This window comes from Ambystoma mexicanum, chromosome 6q, assembly GCF_040938575.1.
Source record: "Ambystoma mexicanum isolate Mex_15411 chromosome 6q, UKY_AmexF1_1, whole genome shotgun sequence".
Taxonomy (NCBI): Eukaryota; Metazoa; Chordata; class Amphibia; order Caudata; family Ambystomatidae; genus Ambystoma; species Ambystoma mexicanum.
Genome location: NC_090937.1, coordinates 1,366,853,911 through 1,366,872,422, shown reverse-complemented (window position 1 = coordinate 1,366,872,422; position 18,512 = coordinate 1,366,853,911).

Here is an 18,512-nt window from a genome sequence, read left to right as displayed (position 1 = left end):
CTGAGAAAAAAAGATCACAACACACTTAGCTCCAGAGGTTCCACATAGCCTTTGTGATAATTGCTGTATTAGGTAATAGTATAAGGCCTAAGAAAATACGGTGACATTACCAATGTAAAATGGAATGCAAGTTGCTTGCGTACTGTTGGACACGTCTGTTTTAGTATTTGCAACCTTTCCTTATTAGTAGAAGAGTGCTACAAAAGACCACTCATTTATATTTGGCGTTGTTGCTAGAAGTATAATCAAAATAGACAAAATGTACATCAAAAGTGCATAGTTGCACACAGGTAGTAATTAAGTGAAGTCCAAACGTGTTTACAATTAATGACAAAAAAGTTCCCACATAGTTAATTCCAACATTACTGTCAACAATGTTTACCGCAAAGAACACTGTGTAAGTAACACACTCTGTATAACAACCTGTATCTAGGTATGACAACATTCAGAGCACAGATATGGACTTCAGCTTTACTGCAACAGACCTGCACGAACAGAAATCTACAACATTGTCAAACCCTGTAGAAGAAAAGCATTATTCAATTAATCATGGCATTCCTTTTAAAGGACAAAACAGTTAATCGACATTTGTGTTGCCACATTACGGATTCAATTCCTTAAACGTTGGGGAACAGTGTTTGCTTACACAGTGTGGCCTCCATAATACTGTGGCTGCAAATTAAGGAAACGAAAGGACGCTTGAATTTACTGTAACCTAAGCACGTTGAAAATAACATGTTCATTAGATATATGGGAAGAGAGTAGTACTGGGTTTGTGGATTGATATATTTTTTTAAGTGTTTTAGCCATGACCCCACCCTCTCCACACACATGCTGTGCCTTCGTTGGTGGTCTCACATCACAAAACACATCCTCTGCCATTGGCCCTCATGATGTCATTCACATTTTCTGATTGGCTTGTCTCAATAACCTGTTCTTTTCTTGCCAATGGGCTGCAGAGTGTTTCTCTGTTGGTGGCTAACTATTGTTACCTTTGTGGGAAAAAGAGCGTTAGAATGTTAAATCTAACAGATTTGTTTGTTGTTGTTGGTCTAGTCTCTGTCATGTAAAGTTGGATTCAAGGGATTGGACTAGTCTGTAACTTGGACATGTTACAAATTGTTTATGCTAGAATTGATTAGAGTGAATCCGTTTGCTAAATTCATCTAGTGATGGTTGGTTCTCTATAGTTTTTTCTCTTGTATCACGTTTTCATTATGTTAGTTCTAATGTGTCAATGACTTATTGTTGTGTAAAGCGTCACAATATTGGTCATGGCATTTGTTGTACAATAAAAGTTTTAAATAAACATTTTAAATATGTTACTAATTGGTGTGAATTTTGTTTGGTGCATCCTTGTGAAAACTGTATTTAATTAAGTTTTGTTAGACCAATACCTGCAGGAAAGCAGGAGGGTGTGTGTTGGGTGTACTAGTGAAAGCCAACCCAAGAGCACATTATCAGCTGCACCCCCATTAACCCAGCTGGTCATCTGATTACCAACCCACATTGCTTTATTTTCTTAAGAGACCAGAACCTACCAGCATAGCACATCATTTATCCACTCGGACCTCCAAATCCCTGCCATCCGTATTTATAATATATGCATCAACATGCTTCTGCGGGGCATTGGATGTATGGGCGAGGTGGAGCACATAGTCTGCACATATGCACAATGTGGAAAATAGCGACCTACCTGCTCTTGGTCTATCGTTATGGGCATAACTGAAGGATTCACCTACTGAGTTGGCATAGAGATTACATAGAAGTGATGCAATAGTGCACACCTGCCTCACTCTATGCACCTGAATGGGTCAATAGATTCTCAATTTGGACCATATCAAAACGCAGCCACATTTTTATGATGACATTCCTGCAAGAGGTTCAGCAAGGATTTGGCGACACCCATCATCTCAAGTGTAGTCTCGGTTTCTGTCAGATAACACAATCAAATGCTGTTTTCAAGTTCATGAAGGGTAGAAAGAAATCGTGTATTTTTTTACATTGAACACATTTAGCAAATTGGCCTATAGCCGCCTGATTCTTGTCTACCACCTTGTTCAAAAATGGACACCACATTTGCTTTATTCCATGATGGAATATTCTTTCTGGACCTTAACACAGCTGTACAGAAATGAACAACACATGGATGCAGCAAATACATTTATTCTTTAAAGAGACCAATGGGCATCCCATCTGGACCTGCAGTTTTGTTCGTCTTTGAGGCAGCAATGGCACAAGTAAATTTAAAAAAGAGAGCTTTTTCAGTGGTTCTCTGTCACTTCCATATTATGTCTACGCTATATTAGGGACACCCGTACTAGTACCCTGAAGGATAAACAGTGTTTCAAAAGAACAAAACCTATGATAAAACGAGATGGTAGATTCCAAACCCACATTAGATAGATCCACATTGGATCAGTTTCTAATAGCTTCTGTAAGGGTGTGGAAGGAGGAGACTGACACACAGGTGCATGATTGTCTGTTAGAGAGGAAAGAGGTAAGCCACACCAGTACCCTGTCCATGATGCCTAGGTTATCACAGACACGGTTTATGAGGATGGAGTGGTTGACCGTGTCAAAAGCAGAGGAGAGATTGAGGAGGATCAGAACAGGAGAGTTAGAGACCAGATTAGAGAGTAGGTCTTCTCGGGTATACAGGAGAGCGGTTTCAGTACCTATGGCTGCCCTGAAACTGGATTGGTGGTCATGGAGGCAGCCCACCATTTCGTTGTGGAGGGTCAGTTGGGGATGACCAGCTTCTCCATGAGTTTGCCCAAGAAAGGGGTGATAGAGATAGGTCGATAGTTAGCTGGGCAAGAGGGGTCAGCAGATGGCTTTTTTTACGAGATGGTGCACAAAGGGTTGTTTGAGGGGTTGAGGGAAAGAGCCTGTAGCAAAAGAGTGGTTGCAGAGGTCAGCCAAGGCAGGGGCGAGGGCGTCGATGTTGTCCTTGATGGTTCTGGAGGAGCAGGATAGCACCTGTTTAGAGGAGACTTTGATAGAGCGGACAACTGTATAGATCTCAGCTGGTCTAACGGGAGAGAGGGAGGAGATTATGGGAGGAAAGGGGATTCCGAAGAGGTGATTACAGAGACAACAGGCTGTCAAGAGTTTTGGAGCAAAAGTGGGAGGCCAATGTGGAGCATACTGCCTGGGAAGGAGGAGGGGAAGAGGAGACTGTAGTAGAATTGGCGAGTTCCTTGCAGATTTTAAAGAGTTCAGCTGTGTTTTTTGTGGCTCCAGAGATGCAAGGTTGGATATTAGCTCTTTTCTTAGAGCAGATGGGGAGACGGTATTGCCTTTGGAGTAGGCCACAGGCCAGTTTGTGAGGGGATGAGCTAATGTTTGCCACTTCCGCTCTGCTTCTTTGCACTTTCGTTTCAAAACGGCTAAGTCAGAGTCATACTCCTTGTTCTCGGATCTCAGCCCAAACCCTTGCTTTATATATCCTCTCTACAATTGATCAGAGAATGTTGCAATCTATGTATGTAAATTCATTCAGCCTCGGACACCATGTGCGGTCATCGGAAACGCTTATTAGATATTCTGTGCTTTTACAAATACTGGTACCACATGATCCAGCATGGCATCCCCCAGTTCTCAGTCTCCAATATCATGTGATCCAACAGCCATGACACTTTGAATAACTTCACTTGAGTTCTACGCATGCTGTCACCATGGGATACTGCCCTACATGTCTTCTAATATTTTGTCGACCACCAGAGAACCCTTGGGACAAAGATTTTCAAAAATGCCTCATGACTCTCTGTACTAAAGTACTATAAAAACAGGTCCCCCATCATACAAGATGCACCTGGCAGCATCCACCATCTGAAAGGTGTGAGCCTGGGTGCTACGAGAGGAACAGAAACCCGATTGACAGTCCATGAAGAAATTGTGAGTGGAGCTGTGAAGGGAACATTGATCTGCTGAAGAACATCGAGAAATTTCCCCAGAGGGTCACCAATGAGTTGCATTACTTTCTAACTGAGAGAAACCCCATGTCAAATGATTCAATGGAACGGGTAAGATGTTTCCCTTGGAAGGGTACTTTTTTCCATTATGTAAAGTACAAATCACCGCCAGACCACATGGATTAACTGATATGGCAGACACAACACCTGCACAATTCTTTAGCCTACATCTGTAGGTGATAGGGCAGACACATAGCCTTCAGAGAATAGAGTGGCTGATTATGGTAGATGCTATCCCACTGTGGTTCATCCAACCAGAATGCAGGCAACGCAAACGTAATATGAGGCTTAAAACCCACATTCTATGCATTCTCATTTCCGAGGCCTCCTTTTGTACTTCATCTTGAATACTTATCTAACCCTCTGCAAAGTACAGGTGGTATGAATGGTACATCTGCATCACAGAGGCAGTGGTCTGTGGACCACCAGATCCTGACAGGCTGGGCATACCGCAGTGTTCCAGTACAGACAGTCAAATTGCAGCCATTCAAGGCTTGCCCTGTGAGCAAGGTATAAAGGAGCCATTTATGTGGGCATTGAAATGACCGCAGTGTTTTTCAATGGACAATGACCTAAGTGCAGAACTCTGAAATTGCTCGGAGCCATCAAGTTTTCTCAGCCCCGATCATTGCCCTGTGTTTCTTTGTTTGGTAGCTGCAACTGAATTCTCATTTTGCAAAGCATTCTCCCTGATTCTTGTTGTTCTCCTATACCTAATATTGAGTTATTTTGTAGACTTTTGGGCACCTGGAAGATGATGCCCCTCCTTTAGCCCGATGCTGCTCTGCAGGTGCACCTAACATGTGTGGATGTTTTAATTATTTAATTCACATTATTTTATCATAAGACATTGGGCCTCATTATGATGTTTGTGGTCCTTATCCGGACCGCCAAACTCTACGTTTGCGGGTAGGTGCATGGCATTCTTGGCAGGCCTGACCTGACGGGAGTTCAGGCACACACCGGCATGCTTTTCCCTGAAGCACCAGCACCGTTACTAATAGTGCCGGTGCTTCAGATTTCCCATTCCTCTGGAGTCCTATGAGACTCCATGGGAATGGGAATTAACCGTTCCACCGCTGCCTATGATATCCTGGGAGCACTGGGATGTCAGGTGTCAGAAACAGTGTTATGGGGTTGGCGGAAACCCACCGGCTACCGGCGGGTTGTACCTACAACCTTGTGATGAGGCCCATTGTGTGACTCTATCGCCCATGTTCAAATTTACATTTTAATTCCAGTCTCACTGGTTTTTTCACTAGCTTGGTAGTCATATACTTTGTGTTGAAAATTTATATTTATTGTATCCTCTGTGTTTGGGAATTAGTGCAAGCTTCCTGAACACCCGCTCCCCCAACAGGTGTCCTTGGTATGTTCCCAAACCCTTCAAAAGCTGAGCCATGCACTGGTTTGGCACACTCTTAATCATGCCCTATTAAAAGGATCCTGTTGCTGTGTCCTCGTGTGCTCTCCAGACGCTTTTCTAGAGTACCCCTTCCTGTATTGAGTTGCGCTCTGAGCCAGACCTTGCCCTGAGGCCATGTTGCTGGGTAGTATGCGCTGTCATATCCTGCACGCAGACTTGATTGCCATTGTGGGGACTCAGCTGGGGTAGCTGTCCTCTGTTGATCCACAGCCCACCTTGGACCGTTACAGAGCTGCTTCAGCTCCAAAGCCTGAGTACCAGAGAGGAGGGTGGGACCAGATCTGTAACAATGCTGTTGCAGCTGCTTGCCATGTGAACCAGAGCCCTTTGGCCCTGGTAACCTTAAGGAAAAGGAAGGCTTCATGGCTGCCCTTTCGCCGCACCTTTCGTCGCACCTTGATGGCTGCAGCGCCTGAAGACCAGAGGAGAAAGAAAGAGACTTGTAATTGCTGGGGACACAGGAAGGTCCTACACTTCTCAGAGGAAAGGCCATGCAGTAGAGCTCAATCTGCCCTACATTCCCTAATTTAACACTTTGCTGAGTCCTTTAGCCCTTGAGTCGGACAGCTTTCTCCCTTTAAGAGCTGTTCAGATAACCAGCATATTATCTTAAGATAGTGCAAATGAGTGAAGTTACTGCAAACAAGCCCCCGATTCTGAGCATCAATAATCAAGTTGTAGGTGAATGATACGTTTTTGAGTGTGGGTTCACTCACTTCCTGTTCATTGAAAAACGGCCACATTTTTTGTCGATAGCACGTCCTTGGGCTGCTAGTTTTCAAATTTTTTCATTCAAACACTTTTGCATGGCTTGCTCGTTTTTGGTGTTATCGAGTGTGACTCCAAGGTATTTAAACTCACATACTTTTTGAATTGCTTTCCCATCAAGGCTCAGTATGATGATTTCCTTTCTTTTCGTGCCTTCAGACAAAATCATAAATTTAGTTTTGTCTTTGTTGATTTCCAAGTTGTTTACTGAGATGTAATTCTGTCGGCTGCTGAGCTGGTGTTGCAAACCTATTGATGTGTAGTCGAGGAGAATCAAGTCGTTGGCGTATAAGAGTCTGTTTATGGGGGTTCTGCCCATTTCGGGAGGAAAACAACATACCTCTGTGTCTGTGCTATCTCCTCTAAAGGCCAAAAACAGTGCTGGAGCCAACAGGCACCCCTGCTTAACTCCTCTATGGGTGAAGATTTCTGTTGATAGTAAGCCTTGTTGGTCCAGTCGCACTCGCATGTTAGTGCCTGAGTATAAGGCTTTGAGTGGTGCCAGTATTGAGGCGGGACAGTTCCACCTCTCTAGTTTGTTCCAGAGGAGTGACCTGTCTACACGGTCAAATGCTTGTGTAAGGTCCAGAAAGAAAATTAGTATTCGCGGACCACCTTCAAGGACCTTGTTTTTTAAGATGTTTAGCATCAGGATGTTGGCTGCTGTTCCTATATTTTTTTTAAACCCTGTTTGTAGGAAGTCCTTGCACAGCGCCCCTTTTGCCCAGGCCTTGAAGTTATTTAGAAGCATAGTTCCGAAAACCTTACCGATACAGTCTAATAAGGCGATTGGCCTATAGTTGGCCGGGTCGCTTTTATTTCCTTTTTTGTAGATCCGAATCTACTGTGGCTGCTTTCCATGATGGTGGGATCGATTTTAGCTCTGCACATCTTTGAAATATTTTGCTTAGAAGATCTGCCCATTCTTCCGGATGTGCCTTTAGGTCCATATTTGTGATTCCGCGGGCCGGGGGGCCCTGGAATTCTTGAGGGCCTTAATCGTCTGGATGATCTCGGCTGTCTTGTCAAGACGAGCCCACTGGACCACAGTTGGATACTGTTTCAAATGTAGAGTGGTCCCTGGGCACTGAAACAGCGCACTGAAGAAGTTTACCCAGGTGGTTTCACCTATATTGTTTAGGATCGAAGCTTCTTCTGATGGAGTAGTTGAGTTCAAGAGGGACCAAAATTCTCTGCTTTTGTTCCCACTTATGGCTCTTTGGATAGTTTCTGCGTCGTTCTGCTATAACGCCATACGATGGTTTCTGAGCCATGACTTGTACCTCTGCAGGGCTTCTTTAAGAAAAGCGTTTGTCTTCATAGGGCCTGAATTTTTTGCTTCTCTTTTTATTTTCCTTAGTTCTTTTCTTTTTTCCACCAAGGCTTTGTCATATGCATGTTTTTGAGTACCTCCTCGGTTGAGTTTGGTCTGCTTATTTTTGTATGTCGAAAGGAGCGGTAGGTAATCGATCTGTCTTGCACTTTCCGAATGGTTTTGAGCCAGGTATTTAGACTTCAGGTCACTTATTGCTTCCACTGACATTTTCAATCTGGATCCCTGGTTGTTTGTCTCCAGGTGCGCAATGGATTTTATTGGTGTACCGAGCTTTGTTGGCCAAGAAATACATAATAAGTTGTGGTCACTGGCCGCCGAACGTGTCACCTCGAATGTGGTTATTGTTTGTGCTAGCTTGGATGTTGCAAAGATATAGTCGATCGTTGCTGCTGATGACTTTCGCTCCCACGTCGGCAGGGTCTTTGCGTTTGGTAGTACCTCATCCATTTTAAGAAGCTCACATAATGACATTAAGTTAGACCAAGCAGTTCCTCTTATGTCTGCCGCTGAAACCTTTTTTGCTGGCAATGGAGTTTCGGCTTTCCTTTTGCAAATTGAATTAAGGTCACTGCATATGAGCACATGAGGAACCAGGTGTACAGCTGTCGCTTCATCGATGGCATTTTCAACCATGTCCAGAAATTGGTTAGTTTCAATTATTGCTGGGTTCCAATAAATGTTTATAACAACAATCACTGTCTTTGTGTCTTTGTCGTTGACTTTCTCTGGATGTGACCAATCTGCCTTAGTTATCAGTAAATCTTGATTGCAGATTAAGACTTTCGCTGATGAGATTCCACAGCCGTGACATATAGCAGTCAAGATTCCGGATGAGGGACGACCCAGAGGGCCTTTTTTGCTGGTGATAAAAAAATTTGTAGCCTTCTAGCGTCGGAGCTTCAGTCAGCCATGTCTCTTGAAGATGAAGGACATCGTAGTTCCCAAGCTTTATGTCACTAGTAGATGTCAGGTGACCGTGACCCCTTGTGTTCCACGAGCATAGCTTCATTTGTTTTGTATTTTTCTCCGAGGTAATATTTGCTGCCTTGCTATGCTTGGGAATCAGGGATTGCTATTTTTCTTTTTTTTTTTTTTAAACTTTTATTTTTATTCAGCTTGGTAGCACAGATACAGGTGAGCAACAACAGAGCATATAAAATCAAGCAATTAAAACATCACAGAATCACACAACAAGTGTCGGGGCACGCCCCGCGGGCAATGGAGAGTAGCAGGACAATGCAAGACCCGGTGGAGGGCCATTCAAGGGGCTGCAGGGGATTGACGAGAAGAGGCTGCTGGGGATATAGGACCTGAGTCGGTGTCAGGGGGGGACATAAATAATCGGAACTTGAGCCAGATGTTTCTGGGTCTAGAGCAGGTGGGCTGTTGTACCGCCCATGATTCCTCCGTATCGGAGGCCCAAGTGACTGCTCTGAGCCACTGTGCGTGAGTCGGGGTGGTAGGCCTGAGCCAACAAAGTAGTATTGCCCGCACAGCCAGAAGCATGCAGAGGCCGGCCAGTCTCCTAGAATCTCGGTGCAGGTCAGGAAAGTCATGGAATAAGCATTTCATTGGGGTAGGGGAAATAGGGTGGTCAAGAATAGACGAGATGGTAGAGCAAACAGCGTCCCAAAATTGGGTAAGGCAGGGACATAACCAGATCATGTGGAAGTAGTCAGCTCCATCGTGGCCGCATCTAGGGCATCTAGGGGAGAGACTATTAGAAATACGGTGTAGTCTGATTGGGGTGTAATGGTATCTGTGGAGTAGTTTAAATTGAATTAGCTTGAATCGGGAGTTGAAGGAGACCCTCTGGATACGTGAGCACATTTGGGACCAACGGTCTTCGGTCATTTCCACTCCGAGATCAGACTCCCAGGCGAGCTTTAATTTAGAAAATGAAGGGGGCGATCTGGATTGTACCAGGGTATATAGTCTGGAAGTTTTCCCCCTCATAGGAAAAGGAGAGGTCAGTTCAGTGATCGCCGGCTCATCCGGCGGTAACGCTGGGAAGCATGGGTACTTATGTTTGAGGACTCTACGGAGGGATGAGTATTGAAGCCACACTGAGGGACGCTGTCTGAGGGACGGCGGAAGGTCAGGCCATTCTATGAAATTACCATCTACAAATATGTCTCGGAGCAATTCGAATCCTGCCTCAGCCCATGTGCGAACAACCGATGGGGGGACCTGTGGGATTCCCGGGAGAAAGTTCCAGATCGGGAAGTTACCATGGAAGGGATGGGTGGTGCCCAGTAATTGCCATGTTTTGGATAAAGCCAGGGATGTGCACCTCAACGGGTCTAATGAGCCCGATTCTATTGGCATAGGTGCGATCACCAGGGATCTGATATGGCGGTCACCAACCGATAACTTCTCTAGTCTGACATGGGGAGGGGGGTCAGATATGTTGAACCAGTGTGCGATGTGTTGAAGTTGGGCTGCCAGCCAGTACTTGAGAAAGTCAGGTGCACCGAAGCCACCCATTTCCATGGGAGAAGCAAGGGTCTCAAACTTGAGGCGGACTGCACCAGAGTGCCAGAGAAAAGTATTGAGGGTGCGTGTCAATGTCCGAAAGAACTCAGCTCCCGGCCATTGCGGGATATTAACAAATCTATACAGTAGCTGGGGGAGTACCACCATCTTTAGTATTCCCACCCTACCTGCCAGTGAAATCGGGAGTTTGTCCCAACCCTGAATTTTTTGCATTAGGTTTGTGAGGTATACTCGATAGTTCTTCTCGAAAACCAAATCGATATGTCGCGACACCACTATACCTAAGTAGGTAAACTCAGCTTGGGCCCAAGTGAATCCAAGAGTATCGGGAGGGGGGAGAGTGATGGGGGTGAGCGGGAAAAGAGTTGATTTAGCGCAGTTTACCGTCAGGCCAGACATGCGGCCAAAAAGGACAACATCCTCCAGTATTGGGGCAAGGTTGATTTCAGGAGAGCGAATAAAGAGGAGAGCATCGTCAGCATATAGGGAAACTATGTCTGAAACCCCGGCAGTGCGTAGACCTCTATGGGAATGAGACTGGCGAAGCATATCCGCGAACGGCTCCAGCGCTACAGCGAAGATTAATGGAGAGAAGGGACAACCTTGTCTAGTACCTCTAGCTATTTGGAAGAGGGAAGAGCACCGGTCCCCGGTACGGACTCTGGCCACGGGGTTTGAATATAGCAGCTTGACCCAGGAGATAAATGTGGGGCCGAATTTACATTTATTAAGTACCCGCCAAAGATACCTCCAAGAGACGGAATCAAAAGCTTTTTTCATATCGAGCGTGGCGGCCACAGCGTGAACGTCAGGGCTCACCCTGCTTATAATATTGAAGAGGCGCCTAAGATTCAGGGAGGTAGAGCGTCCCGGAATAAACCCCGCCTGGTCTGGATGAATGATATGTTGCATGAATGGGGCCAGACGTAAAGCAAGTAGCTTAGCCTAAATTTTGACGTCGCAATTGATTAGCGAGAGTGGACGGTAAGAACCGCATTGCGTGGGGGATTTACCAGGTTTTAACAGGACAGTTATGGTGGCTTCGCGGAGCGTAGGAGGGAGCTGGCCCACCTCCAACGATTCTTCCCAAAGCGCGACCAGGCGAGGAAGCAGAAGAGACTTGAAGCGCTTATAGAACTCAACCGGTATACCGTCCGATCCCGGGGATTTGCCAGATGAGAGGGAGTCTATGGCCTCCGAGAGTTCCAAGGGAGTGAATGGACTCTCAAGGGCACCGATGGTATCGGAGGAAAGAACCGACAGGGGGAGCTTGTCCAGAAAGACGTCTATTTCTGCTATAGTGGCATTATCCGCGTTAGCATAAAGGGATTGATAGAAGGAGAGGAATTCCGAATTGATATCACCGGGGGAAGTGGCAAGGGATCCATCAGGTCTCTCAACGCCAGGAATGGGAGGAGCGCCAAACTCACGGCGGAGAAGCCTAGCCAGAAGACGAGATGGGCGCTCACCCTCACCATACCTCCTCGCCAGCCCAGAGTTGTCGAGAAACCTCTGCTCTCGGTCCGCAAGAGCGCGGAAGGAGTCCAGCTCCGTGCCGATCAACGCAAGGGTATCAGGAGTATGATTTGATGCATATTGGGCCTCCAGCACGGATAGTGTGGCCTCGCTCTCAGCAATCTCTCTTCGGATGGTTCTAAGGATGCCATTTTCTTTAGAGAGTGCGATGCCTCTGATGTAGGCTTTAAAAGTTTCCCAGAGGGTGGCTTGTGATGAGACGGAGCCGGTATTGATCTCAAAGAACTCCTCAATCGCCGACTCCAGCTCCGAACTGAAGACCGGGTCAAGGAGGGAGAGTGGTTTCATCCTCCATTGTCTAGAACGATCGTGATCTGAGCCCCAGGATAGGGTAATAGTTACTGGTGAATGATCGGAGAGAGTCCTGGGGAGAATCGACAAGCTTGAGATGTACCTTATGAGTATGTCAAACACTAGCCATCTATCAATACGGGAGAAGGAATCATGTACCGAGGAATAGAAGGAAAAGGCGCGGGAGTCGGGGTAAAGAAGCCTCCATGCGTCAAACAGGGCCAGGCGAGGGAGTGAAGATAGTGTAGAATATGCGGCTCTAGTGAGGTGACGGGGACGAGAACCAGATCTATCGAGATCTACATCGAATATTGTGTTAAAATCGCCTCCCCAGAGAATAGGTACCAGCGGGAAGCCATCTAGGAGGGACGTGAGATGTGTGAAAAATTCAGGATCATCGATGTTGGGACCGTAGATATTCAGTAGGACCACTTCCCTATTCTGTAGGATGCCATGAAGTAAGACATATCTGCCCAGAGGGTCTATTGTCGTGGCAATGGGGATGAATCTAATACTCTTGTGAATAAGGGTCATAACCCCGCGGCTTTGTGTGGAATAGGAAGTATAGTATCTCTGTGGTCCCCATGTTTTAGCAAACTTCTCACAGTGATCAGTTACCGCATGTGTCTCCTGAAGAAACAGGATCTTAGTCCCATGCCGTTCAGCTTGGAGTTGTAGCAATCTCATTTTCTTGAAGTTCCCCAGCCCCCGCACGTTCCAGCTCAGGAATGTAAGGGTTTCCTCACTCGACACACTCAAGGCAGACATAGAAATACACCGGTGGATGGAACAGTGCCCCCCATAAGCGGGCCCCATTGCCGTCAGATCTGCAATGGTCTAGAGACCCAGGTTCCCTGAACTCTACCTTCTCTGCAGTTACCAAGCCTTTTTTAAAGTTAACTCACCTACCCCCCACCCCCTCCCACATCCCTCCCCCAATCAGAGAGATGAACAACCCATATACAACCAACAAAGTCAAAAACAATGGCATCAACGCCTGGGGGGCCTGTACGTCGGCCTGGCGGCGATGCTCCGAACCTTGAGGCAATATGAGGATAAACTTAATGCCTGGCAATGAAAGCAAGTCACATACGGGGATGAACCCGCGGAGGGGGGGGAGAAGGCACGACCATCAATAATGACCAATGTAGCGAAATAATATGGAGCAACCATCCGAACAGCTAGAGTGGGATGGTGTATGTGTTCAGACCGGATATCAGGAACTAGGGATTACCACAGTGTTTCAGGATAATCGAGCGGGCAAAGGGTGTATTGTGGTGGATAGCTGGGACGCACTGACGGAGAGGTCAGTAACGTCCTCAGATCAGCAGCCAGTTCCCACTGCATCACAACCCAACACCAACAAATGCATCGCTTAGAGAAAAAAACAGAGACATAAACATTCACAGTCATAACGCCAACAGGACGAGATGTGCAGCAACCCTCCGGCCCAGGAGTCCACGCAGTGCCGCAACTAGAATGACGGGACGCCGTGAGACCAACCGAGACCTGGGTTAGGGCTCAATGGTGGCGACCACGCAGTGAGAGCATGTTGTGGTAGAACAAAAGTACAGCGTGTGGACCAAAGGAGCAAGGCATAAGCAATGGAGGAGATCGTTGTGAGTATAGTTCAGCCGGGAAAATGTTCATCTATAAACTTAGAGGCCTCCTCCGGTAGCGTGAAGAAGTATACTCGATTCGCGTGCTCGATCCGGAGTTTGGCGGGGTATAGCATAGCGTATTTAACCTGAAGCTCGCGCAATCGTCTCTTCACCGCCAGGAAGGATTTACGCTCACGCTGGACCGCCATCGAGAAGTCCGGGTATAGATGGATTCTGGCCGCGCCCAGCAAAAGGTCTCCCTTGACTCTCGCCGCCCTGAGCAGGGCATCTCGGTCGCGGTAATTAAGGACCCTGGCTATAATCGGGCGAGGAGGAGCGCCAGGCCTAGGCTTCGCCGTAAGTGCACGGTGGGCTCTCTCGATTGCAAATTGTGAGGAGAGTTTTGGGGAATCAAGGAGTCGAAGTAGCAAGCTCTCCACGTAGTCCTCCATGGGTTCTTGTATGCCATCCTCTGGTACCCCGATTATGCGGAGGTTGTTGCGTCTTGAGCGAGACTCAAGATCCTCATTTTTCTTCTCCACCTCTGCTACGCGTGCGGATAGTGTGGAAACCTCTGCCCGAAGGGAGCCCAGACCGTCCTCAGCGGTGCTCACACGTGACTCAATCTCAGTTACGCGACCATCAGTCCTCTCCATGTGTGCCTTAATGGAGGATATCGTACCATTCATGTCATCTAGTTTACTATGGATCGCAGTGAACCCCTCGCAAATGTATTCCATCATTTTCTGAGATTCGGATGGTTCCGGTTCTTGTGCAGTGGATGGTTCCTGTGCAGGTGTCTCCGCGCCAGATCCTCCCGGAGGCTTCGCAAACATGTTGATAGAGGATTGCTTCTTTCCCATCCTTGTTGACATGGTGTCAGTAAAAGGTGAAGACAAGTCCGGTGGAACGGAGGACAGGGGGACGAGAGGGACGCCAAGAGAGAGCGCCAGGTATGTGTGAGGCCACAGTCAGCTGGCAACACGAGATGCGGTGTTTCAAATTCAGATGGGGGAGACCGATCTATGTTGGGCCGCCAGGGCAGCCGATGTATGTGGCGGCCAGTGAACCACACGTACTCCCCCGAGAAACCGAGGAGGCAAGGGCCAAGGAGACAGTAACCAGTAAGAGAACCAAGAGGAGCCTCTCGTAGCTATTGCGATGAGATGGGATAGCCAGGTGGTCAGCACTCTAGTAAGCAGTAAGACGGGCATGGTCCAAATCGGTGGTGCCTCCGTACAGTGGACTCAGGGGTCAAAGCATTCAACGGTACAGAACATGAGCAGTATTAGGTAAGCGGAGAGGAGCCGCTGCCTCGCGCCGCTCCAATGGGTCCAGGGAGCGGCGCGGTCGAGGATGAGATGGAACTGCCAGGTGGTTAGTCCTCTAGTAGAGCAATAAGGCGGGTATGGACCAAATCGGTGGTGCCTCCATACAGCAGAACCGGGGGTCAGGGCACCCCTCGGTACAGTAAAGTGCGCAGCACAAGGCAAGTGGGAGGGGGGCCGATGTCTCGCGCCGCCTCCACGGGCCCAGGGAGCGGCGCGGCCGAAGATAGGATTCACTGGGAGATGGGTTCCGGAGGAACCGGCCCCCCCCCACAGAGTATCAGGATGCAGGCGGAATGTGCTTATTGTCACAGGGCCAAGGCGCCGCGCCCAAAACCATGCGAGGGATCCAACTGTGCCTCAGGCGCGACTCCACACCGCCCAAGGCCGCCAACCAATGCGGTGCGTGCCGCAGGGATCAGGGGCCCCACTCACCGCTCGGATCCTCGGACTGGGGGCACGATTCAAGTCAGCACGCCGCCTAGGATGGGGCAGCGGAGCGAGACGCTCTCGGATCCGGTCAGCCGCTCCTCCCGAAGGCTGTAGAGAGCGGTCGCGCAGGGCGGGAAGGACGCCCCTCCCCCCAAGGAAGGCCGCAAGCCGCGGAACACGGCCGTGATCCCCCGGAGCCCTGTGGGGGATCGGAGGAAGCACCCGTTCCCGGCACTCCCGTAGGGGCCAACAGCTCCGCAGTAAAAGAAGTTAGGAAGATGGGACGAGGCCAGCAGGATCCCAGACACACCAGCTTCCCCCTCTGTCAATTACGTGTTGAAGCGCCGAGGCAAACGGGAGGATTTCGATTGAAGGAGCGCCTCGCGGCACGGAGCTAATCAGCAGGCGGCCATCTTCGTCGAGCGCAACAGCGCCCCCCGGGATTGCTATGCTCTGTGGTAGCGTAATGTTCAGGTGTTTGCGCTGTGCCGCTCGGTGAGGTCGGTCCATTCATCTTTCTAGTTGATTCGGTCAGGTCATAGCCCATTTTTAGCAAGCTTCTAATCCTTTTTCTTAGCTGTCGCTGTACTGTCGATGAACTAATGTACAAGTGAGCTATTGCTTTCTGTTTCCTTTGGCTGGGATCCACAATGAGTAGGTCTTCTGTTCTTATTCGTTGAAGGTTCAGAATGTAACTGAAAAGGGCTAAGACCGAGCTTCGATTTAAAATGATGTCGTCATCCTTTCCCTCAATTTGCTCCAACTTTAAGATTCATCTGGCTAAATCTTTTTTCTTTGTTACTTTATTATAGATTGCTGTTTATGTGATGTAGTGAGGTTTGGTCGAGCTATTATGTGCATTCTGGTCGTTGAGTACCTCACCGTGTGTTTTGCTTCTTTTGTTGTAATCTAGGTACCGTAAAGAAGATTTGTCAGAGTTCTCAGGTGATATTCTTGAGTTTTCCCTCCGGTATTGCCCTTGGTCGAACTCTCTTGGGTCCTTCTGTTGCCTATGGTGTTCCACACAGTTGCTTGAAGTGTTCATACTAGACTGACTCTCCTTTAGTTCACGATCCTCAAGTTCCCACGAGTCGTTTGTTTGCTTTTTTCTTCTGGTTATTCCTGGTCGGGCTGTTGATCTGACTTACTTGGTCTTTCGATGGCCTTTTCTTAGTTGCTGCCCTCTGTTCGAAGGAGTGCGAGGCTTTCCTAAGTTTGTGCTCTCTTGTACCCCTTTGAGTCCTATGTCGTTCCATACCCCGTCCTGGCGAGGTTTTACTTGGCCTCCTCCTTTTTAATTCATTTGTCGCTGTTTTGCATGGATCGCTTGTTTTTGCCTTGTTTCTTTCGTTAGCCCGGATTGGGCTATCGATCGACCTTACTTGTGCTTTCCGTGACCGTTGATAATTTGTTGCCCTTTGTACTGGGGACTGAGGTTCATCAAGGTGCACACTTATGTTCATCAGCTCGTCCCTCTCCAAGAAGCCATCAATTGTTTTCGGTGAGTGAGAATCCAATGACGTTAGCTGCGCTGGAGTCGTTTCTTCTCGTGCACATTTCTGTTGTTTTTGCTTTGCGCCACTTGCCGCTTCTCTTGGGCCTTTAGATGGGACCTTTCGGGGGCGATTTAGAATGAAGACTGGTTCCAATGTCTTCGAGTTAGTAGGCTCGTCTATTCTCATCGAAGGTAGCTTCTTGTGCCTTGAGGGTGGTTTCTCTTTAGAGATCTGTGTTAAGTCGATCATGACCGACGTTTGACTCTCAGATTCTTTCGTAGCCGCCAAGTTAGGCCGATGATTCTGTGCTGCCAACGTGAGTTGAGATGGTCTTTCTTGTGCCTTCGGCTGAGTCTTTTCCTTGTTGTCTAGGGCCATAAAATAGGCTTCCAGAAAAGTTAAATTACCAGACATTGTAGCCTGAATCGATGTATGGGAGTCACTAATCCCTGCATATAATTTCATAAAAGGAGCTAGTGCTACGTTACAGCCGACATTAATGAAACATGTCAGGTTTCTTTGATGGCGTGGCCCCCTGGTTTTGATCTAGAGAGTGGCGGTGTCTCCCTTTGGGGGGAGAATCCACCCAGAGAGAGTGCGTGTTGGGCGTTGGAGGCTAGATCTTTGCGGTTCAAGGGAGCTTCTTCGACTGGCTGCCATGTTTAAAAGGTCCCAGAGAGCCGGTTGGCTATGTTCCCTCTGGGGAATTATTTTTCTAGGAAGTGAGTTGTCACTTCTTCAAGGTCTGGTGTTCTGCTCGTCCTGTCTCTCCCTGGTCAATTGGTGTGCCTGTCCTTTCCAATTGGGTGTCCGCTGGTGTGCCCCAGCCTCCCAGAGACTGGGGATGAGTAGGCTTATCTTGCCTCGGCACACATACAGACAGGACATCATCCTGAGGACTGCTGATGGTCCGTGCTTGAGATGGCGTGTTTATGACCATTGAGTCCTTTGGGATAGAGCTTGTACTCAGCTGCGGTTCTTCCAATACTCTCGGCTCAACTTGGGGTGAGTGCAGCTCCATTAGACCTGTCGTTCCAGTAGAAGGACCAGGGCTGTTAGAGGTGCAGTCTCTTGAGGGCACTGATGTGTTAGGGCTATGGCTGTTTTTTCCGTATCCTTCAGTGTAGGCACTGCAACATTTGAGATGAGCTCACCCGAGTTTGGGGGAAGCCCATCTAGTCAACGCAGCTTGGACACTGGCAAGCAGTCGTTCAGGGCCTCCAGGATTTCTATGTCCGTTAATTCCTCTCTGTAGCTGTTTTTCACCTGGGGTCTAAGGTTAAAGAAGTTCCTTAGGTTGCTATACCCATCAGGAACTCTATTCCCCCCGTTTTCCCTTTGGGGTTTTGATTTTTTGTTTCCAGTTACTGGTTGAATTTTTATTTTGTGGCTCTGGTTACAGGGCTTGGTTTTCTTTGTAACCCCTTTATGAAGTGTATGCAGGCTGTTGTTGTTGGGGGCCTTTGGCCTTGCTAAGTCTGCGTTTCTTTGTCTTTTTTTGTGATTCAATATGGTGTTGTCAGTGCATGAGGACAGACTTTCCAGGTTTTTATCCACATTATGCGAACATTGGGCAGAGTAAAGACTCTGCTGTGCAACTTGTGGCTCTGGCACAGTGTGGACCAGGGCCTCAACAGTTAATGTTTTGCTCGAGGGCAGGGCCTCATTCTCCCCTGAGCGAGTTGCCGCAGACTGGGCGAGCCACACGCTGTCTTGCCTGGCCTCAGCCATGGCACTTTTCTGGGCCCTGGCCCCGGAGGCCGCACCCTCTCCCCCAGGCCACCGGAGACCGAAGGCGCTCCCATCAGGTCCCCAGGCCGATCCC